Genomic DNA, 22,944 nt, shown 5'->3' with positions numbered 1-22,944 from the left:
AATAGACGTTTTTCAAACATTTTTTTTTATTCAAGTGCACACATATAAACAACAACTGAAGAACAAAAAGCAGAGAAAATGTAGGTGGAGGAGCATAAAAATGAAAATATGGCGCAGAATTCACCTTCTAAACATTTGGTGTTTCGCATTTTAGGCATTGCCTTTGATTTATGGCAGTACATTGCCCACACAAAGACTTACCACAAGTCTTACAATTTCCGACAGATCTATTTTTCTTGCACTTTTCTTTGATCTGGCAAAATTTTGTTTGAACCATCACTTCTGAGCATGTAGAAACTTGGGACGTGGAACCCTTTTCCCTATCTGTGACATAAGGACCACTCAACTCTCTCACAAGCGTTTGCAAAAATGCCTTGCGTGACATTTTTTGGTGGGTAATCTCCTTGAATATTATCCATGCATTTATACCCGCAAAGTCTAAAGCATTTTCAAATGCATGAACAGGCCATCTCCTTGTGCATGTTTGTGTGGTATATTTTCGTGCCATCTGATCCACTACATCTACTCCATATTTTGTTTCATTGTAAAACTTTACCGTTTCTGGAGTTTTTTTAGCGGAATCAGACGCAACAACAACATCTGGATGGACGGAACTCAAAATGACAACATTTTTGTTGGGCTTTCCTTGATATACTGTAAGTGTAAAATTGTCTTCATTTCTAAACACTTTAGTGTTGTACAATTCCTCTTTCATGGATTTTATTTCTTTAGGCACTTCTCGTCTTATCTTGTTCAGTGTTCCCACGATGGTTGTTCCTTTGCTTTTTAGCTGTTTAGCTAATTTTACTGAAGTAAAATAATTATCGGTTGTAACATTGCGACCTTTTTTCAAAAACGGGTCCAATAACTTCATTACCACATGGTCAGCTAAACGGTCCTCAGCACGGCGTGTGTCATCTTTGCCTAGATAAGGGAAGCCATTTGCCAGATATTTGCTCCTCTTATCAACAGCTAGCCAATATTTGTGGCCATATTTATCTGGTTTGGAAGGCATGTACTGCGTGAATGGACACCTAGTTTTGCTTGGGAAAAGTTGCTCAACCACCGTTATGTATGGGCCAGGTTTGTAACACGCAATACAATTTTCAATAAACCTGTCCCACACAGTAGAAAATAGAGCAAACTTGTCCGTTTGCAGTCTCTCCGATCGAGTAGATTTCTCATCAAATCTGAGAAACCTCATAATTTCAACAAAGCGGTCCCTAGACATTGTCGCTTTGCAAAACGGTATTCCCCAGTCATTACACCAAATACTGCTAATCGAGTGACGGTTCATGCCAGATATTCCACGAGCATAGAATATCGCAATGAATGCATCTAGCTCCTCATCAGATAGAGTAAACTGTAAATTATTGTTCCTGCATGCTTCTGCAAGCGTACAGTTCTTTATATGTGTCAATATATATGAATCAAAAAATAAACACCATGCGCTCAAAGGACTATCGATAATGATATTTCTTCTGGCGTATCCTGTAGGGCCAGGTGCTTCTCGAAGAATATTTTGGCTGTCACGCCTACCAGGCAAGTGTTCTCCAATTTCAACAGGTTTCCATTGAATACCATCCGCTGAAACTAGTATTCCTTCAGATTCGCCTTCTCTGGTGTTTGTTGTTGCATTACCTTCGCCGCCATCGTTATCTGTTGTTCTTTCATTTCTGGGACGTTTTGCTGATTTTTTCTGTCCACGACCAGGAGGATGGTCATGAGGCAACATAACTGCATGAGCCCGATCCCCAGTTGATGTGCTTGGAATATCTGTAAAAAAGTTGATGAATATTTAGAATTTTTGTTTTGTAAGGGTCCGTGCACACTGGCTGGATTAGCGGCGGAATATCCGACCGGATATTCTCACCACAATCCGGCCCGTACCTGCCCGCTCAGGTACAGAGCGGAGTTTCATACCTGAAGCTCCGCTCCGAACCCCGGGCTGGAGCCGCTGTCTGGGACGGAGCCGTGCTCGCGCGTAAGCAAGCGCTGCTCTGTCCCTGACAGCGGCTCCAGCCCGGGGTTCGGAGCGGAGCTTCAGGCATGAGCGGGCAGGTACGGCCTGTATTGCTGCAAGAATATCCAGATGGCTATTCAGCCAGAATTCTGCTAGTGTGCACAGGCCCTAACTCATGGTGTGGAAGAACAAATAAATACACATATCTACTTACCTTCTGGATTTGTTCCTTCTGAGTCTTCAGATTCACTTGATATGTTCTGAGGAATGAAATCTTCATCACTGTCAGAATCAAATACATGTTCCTGCAATTCGGATTCCGATTCATCCTCCGGTATGGATTGCAAAGTAGCCAAAATATCCTGAGGCTTTATCAAACGTCTTCTCTCCATATTCCTCACAAATTCCATAATTCTATATAGTTCCCTGCTGAAAAATAGAAATGAAATGAAAACTATAAGAAATAATAACTGTTCTGCCACCTTCAAAAGTAGGTGGGCTGAATCAGTTGACAGACAGCTAAACTATTTCATAACAATTCATACCTGTATGAGTCTTCAGAGCTCGTATGTCTGCGTCTGTTCTCTTTGTCTCTTCAGCTGAACTGAAAGTAAAGTTACTATCCAGAATACTGTCTCTTGCTAGGACCTTAGAAAAACACCACCCTTCATTAGCATAAGATAAGAGCCTAGAGTAAACAAGCTATTTTGTTCAGCATTACACAGTAATACAAGCAGGTAAAACACAAGGAAAATGTGAAAAGTTGACATGTAAATTGAACTACATCTATATGAACATCAGGGTAAATAAGACAGAGTGAAAAAATTATGCACAAAACTTTATAGCAACATTTAGTGACAAAAGGACCTCAAAATATAGTAGGGAGTCAAAATTACTCCCTTCAGTAGTTCTTGGTAAATTTTGAAAAAAACGCGCAAATTTTTCACCAAAATTATTTATTCTCACAAAATCTTTTTTCACATCATATTTGAGGAAAAGTCACCGAGTTTCAAGCCGGAATTCTGAAAAATGTAGTCACAGAAGAGAAATAAAAAACGAAAGGAGTCAAAATGACTCCATCAGTAGTTCTAGTGTTAATTAATGAGACTTGCAAAAAAAATGCTTTGTTCCATTTCACACACCACTGAAGATTGCATCAGCCAACAAGTGAGCTCATGATGGCAGACAAGGCCGTACAGGTTCCCCCATAATGCTTTGCAGCTATCCCTTCACAAGGTTTTAGAAAGCCAATCAGGGGGAAATATCGCAGAGACTATAAAAGATAATGACAGGACACCCTATTTTAGAATTTATAGCACATTACACATAGGATAATAAATCTGATGATGGAGAACTACTGCAGTACTGAAACACATTGAAAATGGGAGTGGTAGTATTAGCTTGTGACTAATAATACAAGGATTCAAGTGATATGAAGGTGCTGGACCTGCATAATCAGGGTGACTGTGAATTGATTGAGTTGTGCTATACAGCAGTACAGCACCAAAAAGGGATTCTCTCAGTAGGGTCAACCCTCCTGTCATGCCTTGATTTCGGGACTCGATCCGTTGACCTCTTGCTGTGTGTTCTGTTTCCCTTTCTGCTGCGCCACAGCCAGATTGGTCCCTGTCCAACTGCGGATGGTTTTATTGTCTTGGCTTTCCTTTCTTTGCTTTTCTTCTATTCAGGTGTCCCAGACCCTCACTTCCCAATTTGGTTCTGTCCTATCACTTCTTGGGAGGGGCTATTTATACTCCCCTTGCACCTGCCATCTTTGCTGGCTATATTTCAAGACAGATGGTGCCTGGAGATCCAGCTCCTCAGCTAGGGATTATCTTAACTGGTTAATCTCTGTTGCTTTTCCTTCAATTTGTGTGTCTTCCTCACCTGTGCCCTTTTCTTTCTTTTACGTTTGGGGTCTGGGAGGTTTTCCACGTATTTTGGTTGTTGTGTGGGTTTTCTTATTTTCTTCTGTCTTTCCTGTGTATCTGTGTGAACATGTTCATAGGCCTGTGCCTTTTCCTCAGATTTTTGTGTCTTTCACTTTATAGTTACCATTGTTATAGTCTTGCACATTGTTTATAGAGAGGGCGCAGTTAAGGACATTCAGGGTAAGTCGACGTTAAGTGGGGGCGCCATTGCATACACTTAGGGTGCCAACCTTTGTGGTCAGGCAGGGACAAATCAGGGTCAGATTAGGGACTTTCCTTGTCTGAACAGGAACCTCTCAGGTTCAGGTCCTTGTCTCTCCTGGTTTGTACGTTACCATGTGAGTGTGCTTATACAGTCATAAAACCTCCTAAACCATCTTTATGGGCATGCAAATTGTAGGATCAAACCTCCTAGGCCATCTATTTGGGCATGCAGGTCATACAAAGCAATATAAAATGACATCTTGATATCTGCAATCCGATGTCTCATTCTACAAAAATCCACTTTCTGTTAAGGGCTAGGCGCTGGACACAGATCTACACAAGAATCTCCCTTCAGAGTTTATTTTAATTGAAAGAGAGCATTAACAGTTGTCACATGTAATTGCTTTGATTCTGCTCTACTGATGTCACAGTAGAACTAAGTGTGATTATCAGAAGCACAATACAGCAGAGCTGAACTTTGTCTGATTTCAAACACATCTGCAGTTGCAGCTCTCCTCTCACAGTGCTGTCAGCTCAGCTATACTGTTCTTCCCCAAGCTGGCTTTCTGTGAGATGGAAACTGAAGAAGTGGTAGCTGTAATCAGGCACTGCGCTACAGCAGAGCTGACGGCACTATGTGAGGATAGCTGCAGCTGTAGATGTGTTTGTAATGAGACAAAGTTTAACTCTGCTGTACTGTGTTAATTCTAATCACACTGAGTCCTACAGTGAGATCAGGAGAGCAGGCTGTCAGTCATTACAAGTATTACACTGGTAATGCCCCCTTTCATTAAAAATAAGCTCTGAAGGCAGAATCTCAGGGAGATCTATGTCCGGCCATAGATCTTAACAGCTCATTTACATGTTAAGAAAAAGGTTAACTTCTCTGGAATAAAACATCGAATCACAGATAATAAAATATAATTTTATTCAACTTCCTATGACTTACATGCACATGCAGATGATTTAGGAGGGTTAATCCTACCGACAGATTCCCATTAATAACACATTTTTTTTCCGTCACCCTCAACAAACAAGGAGGGCAATTTAGATAATACCAAATGAGGTTTAAGGTTTTGCAACTTTTTTATTTGTCCAACATAAAAAGTTTTTGTGTTACAACAGTACTACTGTTTGTTTATGCAAATTCTTTTCCACGGGTGTACCTGCCAAGTTCCAAGTAATGTAGCATTGTTTTACAGCTTTTTGCTGGTGTGGGGGAAAAATAATAATGTTTTTTTTTATTTTAATTTGAAAACATTATACAAACATTCTACTAGTTTTATATATTTCACTATGCCAATCTGGCAACTATACACTCCACACCTGTAGTTATTTGAGCAGGTGGAAATAACCTTCTTTAACCAAAAATCGGAAAATAAATTATTACACTAAATTGTAAAAGACATTTAATGGTGCAGGTCTGTTTTGGCACACCTGTTTAAGTTGTCATATTGGAGGTACATACACATCACGCCAAAATAAAAGGCAGGGTTTTATTAGGGTATGTGCACACGATGCAGAAATGAAGCAGAAAATTTCTGCATCATTTCTGCATCTCCCTGGCAGAAAAAACGCATGCAGATTGTGCATGCGTTTTTCCTGCAGAATACATGCGGATCCACATGCAGATTCACATGCGTTTCCGCATGCAGATTGACAAGCGCTTTCCAGGCGATTTTAGCATCACCTGGAAAGTGCTTGATAACTAGGTCACACTATATAAATCCATGCAAACAGCATGGATTTATACAGTGTGAACCGAGAGAGTGTATATACTTACCTCTGATGGCCCGCGCTGTCCTGCTCACTCCGTTCTCCCGGCTGCCGGCAACTTTGAATTGAAAGACCTGCCGACGTCAGCGTCACGTGACCCGTCACATGACTCTGACGTCACCGCAGGTCCTACAACTCACTGCAAGTGCCGGGAACCAAGCGGGAGCGCTGTGCGGGCCGACAGAAGGTAAGAATACATTTATTTTTTATTTTATTCTTCTTTTTACAGCTTTTTTAATGGTACCTGGGTGTGGATGAGACTCTCCTCTCCTCCACACCCGGGTACCATCCGCACATTAGAACGCACCAATTACGCAAGTACAAATGCTGTCTTGCGGAATTGGCGCGTTCTAATGCAAGTCAATGGCGGCGAAATCGCCGCGTTTCCGCAAAATTAATTGACATGCTGCGGATTTTTGACCGCAGCGTTAACGCTGCGGAAAAATCCGCATCATGGGCACAGCACATGCGGATTTCCATTGGGGAACATTGCTGCCCTTCTACCATGCGTTTTTCATGCGTTTCCGCGGCGTTTACGCAACTGCAAAAACGCCGCGGAAACGCATGAAATACGCATCGTGTGAACACAGCCTTACAGTAGCTCTTTTGGCCATCACCTGCACCATGCCTAGCATTTTTGGTTGATTCCATATTTTTCCAACCTTGGATAAGTGTGATAACACATTTTTGTTGACGCAAAATATAGACTTATTATACTTGTATCCAAAATGTACTGTACATTATGCGAAAAAGTGACACTGACAACGGATGTGGTTGCGTGAGAAAAAAATCATAATATGCTAAAAAACATGGAAGACTCTTGCAGCCACACCACCGTTACTGCTGGCAGCACCATCACTAGTAGAACCAAACCCAGGTCACACTAGGCAAAAGTATTAATGTAGAGAAATCAGAGAGCATAATGAAATATACAGCGGGTGAAATAAGTCCTGAACACGTCACCAATTTTCTAAGTAAATATATTTTTAAATGTGCTATTGACATGAAATTCTCATCAGATGTCTGTAACAACCCATCCAATCCACACAGGTTAAGATATTAAATCACAGATGTCTATAAATTAAGTTATGTGTAACAATGAGAAATGATACAGGGAAAAGGTATTGAGCAGGCTTACTTAAAGGGGTTGTCCACTACTTTATATGATGATCCCCCAATGTATTCCTACAGGGCCAATAAGTATTTCTCTAAATACCTCGTGGTGCCTTTTCTGCCTGTGAGCGGTGCTATCACTGGCCGCTCAACAGGCATCACATGACCCCCGGCTGCAGTCGGCTCTGACATCCGCTGACGTCACGATAAGTCCAGGCTGCAGCCGAGGGTCCTTCTTCCACGTTCCACCGGTGGCTGCTGGGTTGTGGGCGGGGTTACCCTGCGCGTCACACCCAGCATCCACCGCGCCCTCTCCTCATTCACTGGGAAAAGGCGCAGTGGATGTTGGGTGTGACGCATGGGGTAACCCTGCCCACAGCCCAGCGTTGACCGCGGGGAGCGCATCACTGATGTCACGCCTCACTTGACGTGACATCAGTGACGGGTCACGTGATGCCTCTGAGCAGCCAGCGATAGCGCCGCTCAGAGGCAGAAAAGGTACCGCAAGGTATTTACAAAAACACTTCTGGGCCCCGGGGGGATACATTGGGGGGTTTATATAAAGTAGTGGACAACTTCTTTAAATTGAATTAATACTTTGCACAAAAGCCTTTGTTGGTGATGACAGCTTCAAGAGTCTCATGCATTGCTGGGGTGTGATTTTGGCCCATTCTTCCACACACTTTTCCAATCCTGAAGGTTCTGCGGGCTCTTTCTGTGAACTCTGATTTTTATTTTCTTCCATAAATTTTCTATTAGTTTCAGGTTATGTGATTGGCTGGGCCATTCTAACAGCTTTATTTACTTTCTCTGAAACCAAATGAGCTTCCTTGGCTGTATGTTTGGGATCATTGTCTTGCTGAAATGTCTACCCTAATTTCATCTTCTGGCAGATGGCAGCAGATTTTTTTCAAGAATGTCTCGATACATTTGTCCATTCATCTTTACAATCATATGAAGTTTGCCAGTGCCATATGCTGAAAAACCCCACACCATGATGTTCCCGCCTCCAAACTTCAATATTGGTATGGTATTTTGGGAGATATATGTAGTGCCTTTTGGCCTCCCAACATGGTGTGTATTATGACATCCAAAAAGTTCAATTTTGGTCTCATCTGACCAGACTACAACCTCCCAGTATTTCACAGGCTTGTCCAAATGTTGTTGAGCAAACTTTAAATGCGCTTCAACATGCTTTTTGTTCAGCAATGGAGTCTTGTGTGGTGAGCGTGCATACAGGCCATGGAGGTTGAGTCATTACTTATTGTTTTCTTTGAAATAATTGTACCTGCTGATTCCAGGTTTTTGTGTAGCTCTCCACATGAGGACCTTGGCTCTTGGACAACTCTACTAATAAATCTTTTCACTCCTCTGTTTGAAATCTAGCAAGAAGAACCTGGTCATGGTCAGTTTATGGTGAAATGATGTTCTTTCCACTTCTGGATTATGGCCCCAACAGTGCTCACTGGAACCTTCAGTAGTTTAGAAGTTTTTGTGTAACCAATGCCATCAGTATGTTTTGCAACAATAAAGTTGCAAAGGTCTTCAGACACCTTACTGGTTTTACCCCACATGAGATGTTTCTTGTGTGGCACCTTGATAATGAGACACCTTTTTATAGGCCATCAGTTGAACCAGCTGATATTATTTTTCAATAAGTGGCATAATTACTTTCTAATTATTCATAGATTTCAGCTGGCGTCATGACTTTCCATGGATTTTTGCATCTCTCTTTCTTCATGTGTTAAATACTTTTTCCCTGTGTCATTTCTCATTAATTATTACACATAGCTTAATTTAAGGACATATATGGTTTGTTTTCTTTGCCTGTGTGGCTTAGATTGGTTATTACCGACATTTGGTGAGAATTGTATGTCAATAGCACCTTTAGAAATATATTTACTTAGAATATTGGTTACGTGTTCAATACTTATTTCACCCACTGTATATCATGTTACTCAAATCAGTTGCTGCAAGATAATTTAGCCTCTAACAGTGACACCATGAATTGAAGTCAGTGTTATGGTCAGCCCACATCCTGTCGAGTAAACAAACTTGTATGTCAATTAAACTCTCACATGGTAATATTACTGATGGTGCAGTTGCATATTACTTGTGGAGTCGGCTGCCTTTTGAGAAATTATGGTATGCACTCAACCTTGCTAGAAGATGCCCAGCCCCCATTATTCTCACAGAAAGGGGTGCTCTCATGTGCAGAAGAACATAAGCTGCTCTCTTGACTTGTCTTTGAGCTCCAATATGTACTGCACCATAGACACTTGGAGCAGCAAACATTGTCAGGCAAAGTTCATGTGTTTTAAGCCCCAATGGGTGAATCTCTTGAGCGGCAGCAATGCACCACTGTAGCCAGTTGGTGATGCCTCAGTGAGCTGGGTCTATTTTCACAACCAAGTGATGGTTATCTGTCTACTCCTACATCTCTGGATCCAACAGATTTGCCACCATCCTCAACAGCCAGAGGGAACAGCTCTGATTCCAGTCACTGCCCTCATTCCTTTTGCTCATGCAATGTAAAGCACATTTAAGCATTTTTTTTAGCTTGAAGGAATGGGGGACTAAAACCACAGAGTGAATAAATTGGTGCTCTTGAACAGGAGGCAAAACTAATGCTGGCTGGCTTCCCATCAACTGTAGTAGGGAATTGTCATGAGTGACAAAGCCTGAAATATTCTGGCTGCCTTACAGTTGAGCTAAATAAGTCATGATCCCTGCCTGCCACGCCTCCTGAATTTAATGGTGTAACACTTCTTTCAGAAATATACCCACTTGTGGAAGGTGGTAGCTATGGCTATTAAAGTTGTGGCTCATTTTTATCATTTCTACGTGGCAAAGCACACCTTCCTGTCTGCTTTGCAATCCAGTGAAATTCAACGGTGTATATGTTGGAGTATCTGTACTAGCAGAATAAAGAAGTGATGGATATATCATGCATCAGGCAGATTACAGAATGGATTACTTTGAGATTCACAATTGGCAGCTGATGAAGGATGCATATCGCCTATCAAAGAAGTTACAAAATTTGTCATTAGGGACATATATCGATTAACGATGTCATCTCCCAATATTTATTCTAGAAAAACACTACAGTGCAAGGGGGAATGGAGGAAGAACAGCAACTTGCACATGTTCATTTTTTCCCTGTGTCTATTGGGGACCATCAAGGTACATGTTACATGCTATAGGATGTGGATTAGGAGGTCAGAAGAGTAGGAGGAAGAGCAGCAGCAGGTTGATGTGGAAGGAGACATTGAGTTGGCAGGGGATAAGGTTAACATAGGGTAAATAATGAAGTTTAACTTGGCTTTAAAAACTAACTGTTGCAATGGGGGTTATGAAAATTAATCAACAGGACCCTTGGTATTGCTGGTGAGCATGAGAAGTTGCATGCTGGAATGCTTGTGGAATATCAGGCATATTGTTACCATCATGCAAATGCATGACTATGGGATAGACATGCTTTTAAACCTTCAGTATAAAAGCACAACAGGGGAATTTTTTCTGGCTTGTGAAAGGGAGTTTAAATTTGCTTATTTCCTAGATAAACTGTACTGTCAGGGGGTTACCGCAACAGAGAGGTTCCAGAGAACTGCAATGTTCGGGGCATAGTTCACACACGCTGGGCCGAAGCTCCTCTCCAGGTTATTAACTTACTGCTTTTTGCCAGCAGTGCGGGAGTTAATCTGGGTTGCTGGGTTTTCCTGAGATTCTGATCTCTCAGCTGATTTGGGTTAAGTACTCTTCCCTACTACATAGACTCAGCTCTGACTTCCTGGACTGTTAGTGATCAGTTCTTCTGCCTGACTTGAAGAGTGAAGGTGGAGCATTGTGTATAGTAGCTTGGAGGTTTACTTAGCTTTGGTGGTTGCTGTTTTGCTGCGTGTTTACCTGCTTTCTCTCCTTTTTGGTTTCCCCTCCTTAACTCCCCTGTGTTTCCACTGTAGCTGAGTGAGCATTTCATGTGATTGCTATTTCTGTTTACCCTGTCTGTATTTACCTGTCTTGTCTCAGTATCATTATTTTGTACTGTCTTCCTCCCTGGGGAGAGAGTGGGTCACTGTCAGGTAGAGATGAGCGGTGTTCGACTCGAACTGTTCGCCAATCTCAAATTCGAGCTGTTTTGGGCGGTGTTCGAGCCGTTCGGCGAACACGAACGATTTGAAAAAAATTCGGCTGTTCGAGGTTATGTTCGATAACTGTTCGTGCACCAAAATCATAACTGGATTTTTTCTCAGTAATGCTGAAAATTAATGTTAATTCGCAGCTTGAGTGTACAGCGGGCCGGGGGAGAGGCAGGGGATGGATCTCTGCAAGAATAATGAAGATCTCCATTTTTTTTTCTCTTTCCCGCATTTACAGTTGGGAGGTGCAATCTGTCAGCCTATCAGCAGCGCACACACGGAGCGAACTGCTTTTTTTCACACAAGCAAGGGTATGTGTCATTGGCTGTGTATGTCACATGTCCTTGCCCTATAAGACCAAGCCATTTTCCCCGTCGCCACCATTTTCTCACCACTGCAGCTGCGTGTTAGACGGCACCGCTGTTGCTGTGTGCGCTATACTTTGTTAATTTCAAGCCAATTTTTGCACAAATCTACAGATAGCTTGGGAGAAGGGAATAGTTGTGATTGCAGTCCTTTTAAGGACTAGGTTACAGCATTTCCTACGACTTTTATAAGGCAGATCTGTGCTCTTAAATAGATAGGTTGTGGGAGTAAAGACTAATTGTAATTGCAGTCCTTTTGAGGGCTAGGTTACATCAGTTCCTATCAGTTTTTGCCAGGCAGGTCTGTGTCAGTGCTGTGCAAGTTTTTTTCACAGCATTTGGCTAAATCTAGCAAAGCAAATCCTTTTTGGCCTCTTGCAGAGTGTGTTAGTCAGTGGAGTAGCCTATCTGTGTTGCAAGCTACACCACCTGTGTATAGAATACAATTTTTTTTACTGCACCTAGTGAAGTAAAACCTTTTGGGCATAGCATCATTCTATTAGTCCATCTATACTAGCCTCCACCAGGTTGCAAATTCAAAATAATTTTTATCTGCATCTAGCTCTGAAAAAATATTTCAGCTTGTAGCAGTGTGTGGAACTTGTTCTATTAGTCCATCTATACTAACCTCCACCAGGTTGCAAATTCAATATAATTTTTTTCTGCATCTAGCTCTGAAAAAATATTTTGGCTTGTAGCAGTGTGTGGGACTTGTTCTATTAGTCCATCTATACTAACCTCCACCAGGTTGCAAATTCAATATAATTTTTCTCTGCATCTAGCTCTGAAAAAATATTTCGGCTTGTAGCAGTGTGTGAGACTTGTTGTATTAGTCCATCTATACTAACCTCCACCAGGTTGCAAATTCAAGATAATTTTTTTCTGCATCTAGCTCTGAAAAAATATTTCGGCTTGTAGCAGTGTGTGGGACTTGTTCTATTAGTCCATCTATACTAACCTCCACCAGGTTGCAAATTCAATATAATTTTTCTCTGCATCTAGCTCTGAAAAAATATTTCAGCTTGTAGCAGTGTGTGGGACTTGTTCTATTAGTCCATCTATACTAACCTCCAACAGGTTGCAAATTCAAAATTATTTTTATCTGCATCTAGCTCTGAAAAAATATTTTGGCTTGTAGCAGTGTGTGGGACTTGGTCTATTAGTGCATCTATACTAACCTCCACCAGGTTGCAAATTTAATATAATTTTTTTTCTGCATCTAGCTCTGAAAAAATATTTCGGCTTGTAGCAGTGTGTGGGACTTGTTCTATTAGTCCATCTATGCTAACCTCCACCAGGTTGCAAATTCAATATAATTTTTATCTGCATCTAACCCAGCCAATACTTTTTTGCTAATACCACAGTTTGGCCACTCAGCTCTGCTTGGTTCCCATCCATTGTTTTTTGTGCAAACAACTCCAGAGTTGTGAATTAGTTAACCACCAAAATGAGTGGAAAAAGGCCTGCTGCTGGTGGAAAGGGGAATAGGCGTGTTGGGAAGGGAAAAAAAGGTTGTGTCCGTGGGGTAGGTGTTAAAGCAACAGTAACATCTGCAGAAGAAAGACCATCTTCCAGCCAAACTAAGATGTCTACTTCTTTTAGCGGACAATGTGATAAGATCCCTTTCTTACGGCCTCGCCAATCGCTACAAATTCCAGATGAGGCACCAAAACAGCAGGTGCTTCAACGGATATCAAGTGCTCCTTTAAGTGGGCTCTCCTCCACCTCAACTTCAACATCACAAATACTCCAGTCCTCAGAGGTGTCACCCCAATCGCACTTGCTTCCTCACAGCTCCCAAGTCTCCAGCTGCCCGTCTGAGTATGGGGTAGAACAGATGGTTGAGTCTGCAGAGCTGTTTACTCATACTATAGCCTGGGAATCAGAGGTCGTCTCCAGAGCTTCTGTGAATCCAGACGAGGAAATGATCTGCACTGATGCCCAGAATCTTTATGAGTCGGATCCAGGGCCAGACGCAGAAGGTTCTGACCATAATGTAGACCCTCGTTCCCAAACTGTAATTCCTGTTGGTGGAGACAATGAGGAAGACGATGATGAGACTCAAATACCTGATTGGAGCGACAACTTTAGTTTTTTGTCAGGGCAGGAAGAGGTTGGCTCTGAGGACGACGGGTGTGATAACACACAGGGTGATTATGGCGAGGTTGGAGATCCCACTTACTGTACACCCACAGTCAGCCAGTCGATCAGGTCAGCAGAGGAGGTTGAGGAGGATGCTAGTGATGACGAGGTCAGGTTGCGCCTTCCTGGACAGAGACATAGTACTGAAAGCACGTCAACAACTGCATCCTCAAACACAACTCTGCCTCTGACCACAAGTCGTGGTGGCTCTTCACGTCGCATGGGTGCTAAGCCTTGCATAGCCTGGGCATTTTTTCAGATCGATAAATATGACCCAACTCGTGTTATCTGTAACATTTGTCAGCAAAAGCTAAGTAGAGGCCAAAAAATACATAGTTTGAGTACTTCATGCATGAACCGGCACATGGATATGAAGCATCAGTTGCAGTGGGAAGCTCACTGTGCTACAATGCGGCCTAGCCGGCCGGGCCAACCACCGTCTGCCACATCTTGTGCATCCACGGCCTCTTCATCCTCTGTGACTGCGGGGACAGCAGTCACACCTGTTTTGGGACGCAGACCTGCCACCTCTTTACCCGCAACAGCCAGCGTGATTGGCAGGTCATCATTTTCTTTGGAGGTGGAAACACCAGCTGGTGTTGAGCGCAGTCCGACATCGATAGCACCACCTTTGGATCAAGGCAACCTAACATGTCCGCCTGCATCTTCCTCACAGACCGGCAGTTTGCCGGGGACACCCTTCTCAACCCCATCTAAGCACAACAGCCAGCCCTCGGTCCCTCAGATGTGGACAAGTAAAAGACCATTTCCTCCTAGCCATGAGAAAGCTAAGAGGTTGAATTTCACCATCTGCAAGCTCTTGGCTACAGAAATGCTGCCTTTCCGCCTGGTGGACACAGAGGATTTTCGAGACCTTATGTCCATCGCAGTGCCCCAGTACCAGATGCCCAGTGGGCACTACTTCTCAAAGAAAGGTGTGCCTGCGCTCCACCAGCATGTCGCACACAACATCATCGCTTCTTTGAGAAACTCTGTGTGTGACAGGGTGCATTTCACCACAGACACTTGGACAAGTAGGCATGGACAGGGGCGTTACATGTCGCTGACTGGGCACTGGGTAACTATGGTGACAGCAGGACAAGGGGCTGCTGTCCAAGTCTTGCCGTCCCCACGAGTTGTGCATCAATCCTCTTTATGTCAAAGTTCCTCCACTGCTTCTGCCTCCTCAACCTCCTCTCGGTCCTCCACCTGCACCCAAAGCCTGTCTGGTCATGCCACAAGCTTTCTAACTGCGCAGAAGGGATCCTGTACACCTCCTTACTATGCTGGCAGTAGGGCTCAACGTCATCAGGCGGTTTTTACTTTGAAATGTCTGGGAAATGTGAGTCACACAGCTGAGGAGTTGTGGTCAGCTCTGGAGAATCAGTTTCATGAATGGTTGTCTCCACTGGACCTGAAACCAGGGAAGGCCGTGTGCGACAATGCTGCAAACCTGGGTGCGGCCCTTCGCCGGGGCAATGTCACACACGTGCCTTGTATGGCTCACGTGTTGAACCTGGTTGTCCATCAATTTTTAGCCCACTATCCCGGACTAGATGGCCTTCTGCAGAGGGCACGTTCGCTGTGTGCTCACTTCCGCCGTTCGCATCCCGCAGCTCAGCGACTTACATCTCGACAGAAGTCGTTGGGCCTGCCACTGCACCAGCTAAAATGCGATGTGCCTACCCGGTGGAATTCAACTCTGCACATGTTGCAGCGACTGTGGCAGCACCTACAAGCCCTGGTGCAATACGTTCTGACGTATAGCCTGGGCCAACGAGATCCAGAGGTGGGGAAAATCACGCTGGAGGAGTGGTCTCAGATCAGGGACCTATGCACCCTTCTGCACAGTTTTGAAAGGCGACGAAGATGTTTAGTGCTGACGATGCCATTATCAGCATGACTATTCCGGTGATTTACATGCTGGAGCACATGTTAAACAGAATTCGGAGTCAGGTGGTGGCACAAGAGGAGGTGGAGGAAGTAGAGGAGGAGGAGTTGTATGCGGAAGGGCTAACATCTGCAAGGTCCAGACGGTCGGCAGCACCAAGGCGGCAGGCATGTGAGGGTGGGGGAGATGGTTTTACCAGGGCGCATGGTAGCAGCCAAACTAGTGAGGAAGGTGCAGGAGCCCAGGAAGAAGTGGAGGACGAACTGATGGAAGACTCATCAGATGAGGGAAACCTTGATCACATTTCTGTTGTGCGAGGTTGGGGGGAGAGGGCAGAGGAAGGAAGCATGATTGTTACCTCGCCACCAACACAACAGGGACTTGGTGCTCCTGGATGCGCAACACACATGAGTGCCTTCTTGCTGCACTACCTGCAACATGACCCTCGAATTGTGAGAATTAGAAATAATCCTGACTACTGGGTTGCCACACTCTTAGATCCCCCACACTCTTCGATCAACCTTTTCATTTTAATAAAGAACAAAAAAATGGTCATTTTTTAAATTATAAGCATTTGCAGGTTATTAGAAACTGAAATCAAACAGTTTTCAGCTCAAAATTTTATTTTAGGTGATGTTACATTTGCACATAGGACCCCTTGTTCGAATGGAGCTTCTGAAGTCTCTCGTCCATTGAATTTGTCAGGTTTTGGATGGTTTCTGCTTCAATTGTTTTGCATGAGGACAGAATACCCTCCCAGAGCTGTTGCTTAGATGTGAACTGCCTCCTGCCATCATAGACACTCCTTTTGATGATGCTCTAGAGGTTCTCAATGGGGTTGAGGTCAGGGGAGCATGGGGGTCACACCATAAGTTTGTCCCCTTTTATGCCCATATCAGCCAGAGATGCAGATGTGTTATGTGCAGCATGCATTATCATGCATGAAAATGATCTTGCTGCGGAATACACGGTTGTTCTTCTTGAACCATGGCAGGAAGTGCTGTTTGAGAAACTCCACATACATTATGGAGTTCATCTTTACCCCTTCAGGGATCCTAAAGGGGCCTACAATCCCTCTCTCCATGATTCCAGCCCAAAACATTACTCCACCTCCTCCTTGTTGGCGCTGTAGCCGTGTTTGCATGGGGTGTCCATCAACCAGCCATCCTCCAATCCATCCATCTGGACCATCGAGCGTCGCACGGCATTCTTCGGTGAACAAAACAGTTTTGAAGTCAGTCTTCATGTATTGTTTGGCTCACTGGAGCCGTTTCTGCTTGTGTACAGTGGATAGAGGAGGTCGACAGTATAGCTTACGCACAGCTACAAACCTCTGAAGGACCCTGCATCTTGTTGTTCGGGGGACGTTGGAGGCACCAGCAGCTTCAAAAACTTGTCTGCTGCTATGACAAGGCTTTTTTGCCGCTGCTCTTTTAACCTGACGTAATTGACTGTAGGAAAGAGTCCTCAATTTTCCCTTATCAGCACGCACACGTGTGTACTGTGAATCAGCTACATACTTCTTGATTCTGCAATGATCAGGATGAAGGGTCTTGGCAATGTTGATTGTAGTCATGCCTTGACCTAAACACTCCACAATTTGTTGCTTCTCAGCAGCCGACACATCCTTTTTCTTTCCCATTTTGGCAGAAAATGTAGGCTGCTTAATAATGTGGGACAGCCTTCTTAAGTAGTCTTGCCTTTCATTGGACACACCTGCCAAACTATTTAGCACAGGTGTCTGCAATTGCTTACAGTGATATAAAGAGCCCTGACACACATCACCATCAAAGAGTTTAACTGACAAAGAAAAAAAATCTTACCTTATCACTCCTAAACACTTTTTGCATAATAATTTGGAACACAGTGTACATGTGCTTTTCCACAAAACACCAGTGGTTCACGTAGTGAATCTTACAGTTCTAACTTGCCAACCGTGGTCTGTATGGAGTTGTTCAATAAAGGGCCCAAAATTAAGATAACATAGATGGGAGAGGTCTCTATGAATAGGAATTCCTAAGTATTTGATACCCTGTGAGGGCCAGGCAAAGGGAAAGTTGGACTGGATGGAATCCTGTATGGATTTGGGGAGGGAGACATCGAGGGCCTCAGACTTCGCTGCATTGATTTTAAAATTTGACCATGTAACAAAAATATCTATTTCAGCCATAACAGCAGGGATGGATATATGTGATTGAGTGATATATACTAGGACATCATCAGCAAATGCAGAGCACTTGTACTCGGTGCCTCCCACCTCAATCCACCTAATATTGGGGTTATGGCGAATTGATGACAGCAGGTGCTCCGTCACTAGGATGTATAAGAGAGGGGATAGAGGACATCCCTGCCTTGTCCCATTGGTGATTATGAAAGGTGATGAAAATGTTCCATTTATCTTCAGCCTAGGTGACGTATTGCGATACAGGGCCGTGATTTTGTCTATAAAAGGGTCCCCTAGACCCCTACCCCAAGGTTTTAATAGAATAATATATGGCATGCCAGGAGACTGGAATGCTTTCTTAGCATCCAACGAGAGTATCTAATTACAAATTTTTAACTGCATCTAGCCCAGGAAATACTTTGTGCCTAGTAGCAGTGTCTGCTAGTCAGCGGATTATCCCAGCTGTTAAGCAAGCAAGACCACCTGTAGTTTGGACACTTAATTTTTTCAAAGGAAATGGTTTGGGCCCCCGGGACACTCAGTGAAGAGCATCGGGGAGGCACCCCAAGGCACAGGGGCTGGGACTGGCGGTAGGACGCCTTGCGGTGGACCGCCAAGCTCGATTCTTATAAAAGCTTTGTAACTGCAGCAGCTTTAGTGGACGCTACTGGAGCTGGAATTACCGCGGCTGCTGGCATGAGACTTGCCCTTCAATAGATCCTTGTAAATGGATTTAAAGTGTACTCATTCAATTTAGAGAGACAATTTAAATTAAAAAGATTAGACCTGCCTCCCCCCTCCACGGGGGCTCGATCGACCCACCAGCGGACAGGCACCAGTATTGGGAGAGGGGGGCTGGCCGTCAGGGTCCACCGTGGCTCTGGCACAAACCCGGCGACTCGGGGGTCGCATGGGCAGGAACGGACTGGCCGTGTCGGCTTCGCACTTTTTTGGTTTTAGAAGGGCATGACATGCCTATATCTGTGTCTCCCCCTCCTTTTACTCCTCCACCTCTTTTCTTTTCGCATGACTATATGTACTTGTCACTTTTCCATGTGTTAGTTGTGTCTTCTGGGCAGTTTGTTAGCTTTTGGACACCTTTGAAGGTGTTTTCTATGTGTTTCTATGTGTTTTTGTTTGTCTGCCATTGGTTTTAACGGTGTTCGACGAACAGTACGACGAACAGTTCGGCGAACATACGGGTGTTCGACGAACCGAACCGAACTCGAACACTACGGGGGTGGTTCAACACTACTGTCAGGGCCTGCACAGGAGTTAAGGAGACGCTGGCGGCTCAGGCCTCCTGACCAACAGAGGCACCCCTGAGATAAGGGAAAGTCAGGCCCCCCCTAGTGTGGCAGCCAACACTCAGGCATTTCCCGGTTTCGTCGTTTACGGCGTGACAACTACTTGCTTAGTGAATCACTGAACAGACATCAGCTTATTACACAACTGACTGGTAGACCCATCTCTGCTGCCACAGACTATATTGTTCCACTGCCTGTACCAGCATTAGGACTGCAATATGTAGCCAAGCTGGCAGCGAGAGCTACAATATATTAGATATAATGAACCATATGTTTTGTCTGCCATTGTGCCAACCTGACATACTTCAGAGCAAGCAGACACACTGGCTGAACAACTAGGTTCAGTCTTACATAGACTTTGTCCTTTCTCAGGAAGATAGCTTGAGCCCAGATCCCATGGACTTTTTAGTCATCATATTGAAACTGTGGCAAGAAATGACCCAGTTTGCTATTTGCGTACTGACTTGTCCAGCCTCTATTGTACAGTCATGGCCAAAAGTATTGAGAATGAGACAAATAGTAATTTTTCCAAAGTTTACTGCTTCATTTTTTGTAATGGCAATTTGCATATACTCCTGAATGTCAAAGAGTGATCAGCTTAACAGCAATTACTGTACTTGCAAAGTCAATATTTGCCCAGAAAATGAACTTTAACCCCCAAAACACATTTCAACATCATTGCAGTCCTGCCTTAAAAGGAGCAGCTAACATCGTTTTAGTGATTGATCCATTAACACAGGTGTGGGTGTTGATGAGGACAAGGTTGGCGATCAGTCATGATTAAGTAAGAATGACATCACTGGACACTTTAAAAGGAGGCTGGTTGTTGGTATCATTGTTTCTCTTCAGTTAACCATGGTTATCTCTAAATAAACACGTGCAGCCATCATTGCACTGCACAAAAATGGCCTAACAGGGAAGAGTATCGCAGCTACAAAGATTGCACCTCAGTCAACAATCTATCGCATCATCAAGAACTTCAAGGAGAGAGCTTCCATTGTTGTCAAAAAGGCTCCAGGGCGCCCAAGAAAGACCAGCAAGCGCCAGGACCGTATCTTAAAACTGTTTCAGCTGCGGGATCGGACTACCAGCAGTGCCGAGCTTGCTCAGGAATGGCAGCAGGCTGGTGTGAGTGCTTCTGCACGCACTGTGAGAAGGAGACTCTTTGAGCAAGGGCTGGTTTCAAGGAGGGCAGCAAAGAAGCCACTTCTCTCCAGAAAAAACATCAGGGACCGACTGATATTCTGCAAAAGGTACAGGGAGTGGACTGCTGAGGACTGGGGCAAAGTCATTTTCTCTGATGAATCCCCTTTTCGATTGTTTGGGACATCTGGAAAACAGCTTATTCGGAGAAGAAGAGGTGAGCGCTACCACCAGTCTTGTCTCATGCCAACTGTAAAGCATCCTGAAACCATTCATGTGTGGGGTTGCTTCTCAGCCAAGGGAATCGGCTCACTCACAGTCTTGCCTAAAAACACAGCCATGAATAAAGAATGGTACCAGAATGTCCTCCAAGAGCAACTTCTCCCAACCGTCCAAGAGCAGTTTGGCGCCCAAAAATGCCTTTTCCAGCATGATGGAGCACCTTGCCATAAAGCAAAAGTGATAACAAAATGGCTCATGGAACAAAACATGGAGATTTTGGGTCCATGGCCTGGAAACTCCCCAGATCTTAATCCCATTGAGAACTTGTGGTCAATCATCAAGAGACGGGTGGACAAACAAAAACCAACAAATTCTGGCAAAATGCAAGCATTGATTATGCAAGAATGGACTGCTATCAGTCAGGATTTGGCCCAAAAGTTGATTGAGAGCATGCCAGGGAGAATTACAGAGGTCTTGAAGAAGAAGGGGCAACACTGCAAATATTGACTTGCTGCATTAACTCATTCTAACTGTCAATATAACCTATTGGTACTCATAATATGATTGCAATTATATTTCTGTATGTGATATAAACATCAGACAAACACTAATAAAAACCAGAGGCCAGCAGATCATGTGAAAATATAATTTTAGTGTCATTCTCGAAACTTTTGGCCATGACTGTACTGCTAGAGAGGGCATTCAGTTCAGCCAGTGCAATTACACACGCAAATGGGCCAAATTATCATCTGCAAAAGTTGAAAACCTTAAATTTGTAAAAATAAATCATGTATGAATTATTACTGACTTTCATTCATCTATGGCTGATGCCAATGATTAGCATGACTGTGACGGCACAGAATTTCTTCTTAATTATGCCAGATGTAAATTCTGTAGGCTCAGAATGATAGACTATTGGCTGAATTATTGAATATTCAATTTATACGGTATGTTTCTTTCTAAGGTTGGTTAAGACGCATGGACTTTTGTCATGATTCTGAATATTGACTCTTCTTGTAGAATGAGTTGATATTTGTTAATTGATGAATGGCTGTCATTTACATCAGCTCCTACAGTTTATTGTGCTGTTATCTTCGCAAGACAGGGACCAAGGGTCATTGAACAATGCTATTTGCTAATATGTTGATGATTACACATTCTACCAGGCCATGCAGTTTGTTGACTTGCATTGTTTGGGTATTTACAGTTTATCCATCAATGTTTGCAGGTCAACATTGGGGGATGAATTGTGGATGCCCAAGCAATGTGAGTTAATATCATTACCCTGTCTGTTGACCTGTGGATGACGGCTTGATAGACAGTTGTGAACTATATAAGGAGAATCTGTCTCTGTTCCAAAGGACTCCACAGGATGTGAGCTTAGGGGACCACGGCCACAGCTGGATGAACACAGATCTGCTCCATTGACCATCGCTGAACCCTCAGAGATGTTTTGAAGAACCAAGGTTGGGACAATGAGGTCACCTGGCCACATACCTCAATGGACTGTCAGTTTCCTAAGCTTGTCATTACCTCCTTTCTGTGGGTGCCTGCCTAAAGCAGGGTGCCACTTGTGGGGGTAGTTGACCCTGGAAGCCCTGGAGTTGCAGCTGCTCTAATCCCGTCGAGTCAGCGGAATGGTGAGACTCTGTAATTTGCACCATTTTATGTATTTGCTGGGACTGTTCTATATGTTATTGTTTATTTGGAGGTTCAATAAAGTATTGACACACTGTTTTACCCTCACCCTGTGTTGTCTGAGTAGTATTCTGCCCACTGGAGACCCCGTGTCTCCACATATCGGTGGTAGCAGTGGGATACTACTCAGCCTGGTGGATCTGGTGGAGCTGCAGGGACTGGTGTTTGTAGACAATGTTCAAGGGCTCCCCAACCAGTGAGGCATATAGAAAGACCCAGCAGACCATAGATGAGGAATACACAGCAGGTTTTGGATGCCACAATGTCCAACCCCGCCAGCTTGGCCTTGGGAGGAGGACCGGCGGGGATATACAGCGACAACAAGAAACGGCGACTATAGGAGCTGTGCCAGCTTTGACAGATCAAAAACCGTCCACCGACACTCGGTCGGATTTGATACAGGAATTGATCCTTTGGGATGCCCAGAATGTCATGGAGGACAATGAAAACTCTGCTAAAGGGGACCCAGAGGAATTAAACTGCTTTCCAAATCCAGGATCCAGTGGTAATCTGGAATCAAGTACCCAGTCACAAGCAGCCCGAATCCAGGAATTGTTGATCACATTGGGACCCGGAGCCTCAAATTCCAGTACCCCTACCGCCCACGCCAGACCCTACCTCCATGATGACCCACCAGCAAGGAAATCATCTCGATTACCGGGCACAGGATGCTATCCGGTCTCTTGTGCCTGAGGACTGCCTGGACTATTGAACTATTAAGGATACCCTGTTGGCCCTTTTTACCATCACCCCCAAGAGATATTGCACAGAGTTCCAGACTTTGTCTCTGCAGGGGACCTCCTATGTAGAATTTGTCAGTTAACTCTGATGGCACTGCAACTGCTGGCTCGATGGTTGGGCTGCCCACTCTGCTGATGCCCTCCGG

The 22,944-nt window shown here is 44.1% G+C and overlaps 1 protein-coding gene across 2 annotated transcripts in view; it reads left to right on the top strand.

Moving 5' to 3' along the window:
- The window catches only part of CDHR1 (cadherin related family member 1), a 230,466-nt gene that overhangs the window by 51,516 nt on the left and 156,006 nt on the right, over positions 1-22,944 (top strand). The window lies entirely within an intron of this gene.

Source organism: Phyllobates terribilis, unplaced genomic scaffold (genome assembly GCF_046119375.1).
Source record: "Phyllobates terribilis strain yellow unplaced genomic scaffold, ASM4611937v1 Scaffold_5__5_contigs__length_657084704, whole genome shotgun sequence".
NCBI lineage: Eukaryota > Metazoa > Chordata > Amphibia > Anura > Dendrobatidae > Phyllobates > Phyllobates terribilis.
The sequence above is the reverse complement of the archived record's forward strand: the minus strand, read 5'-3'. Positions and strand labels throughout refer to the sequence as shown.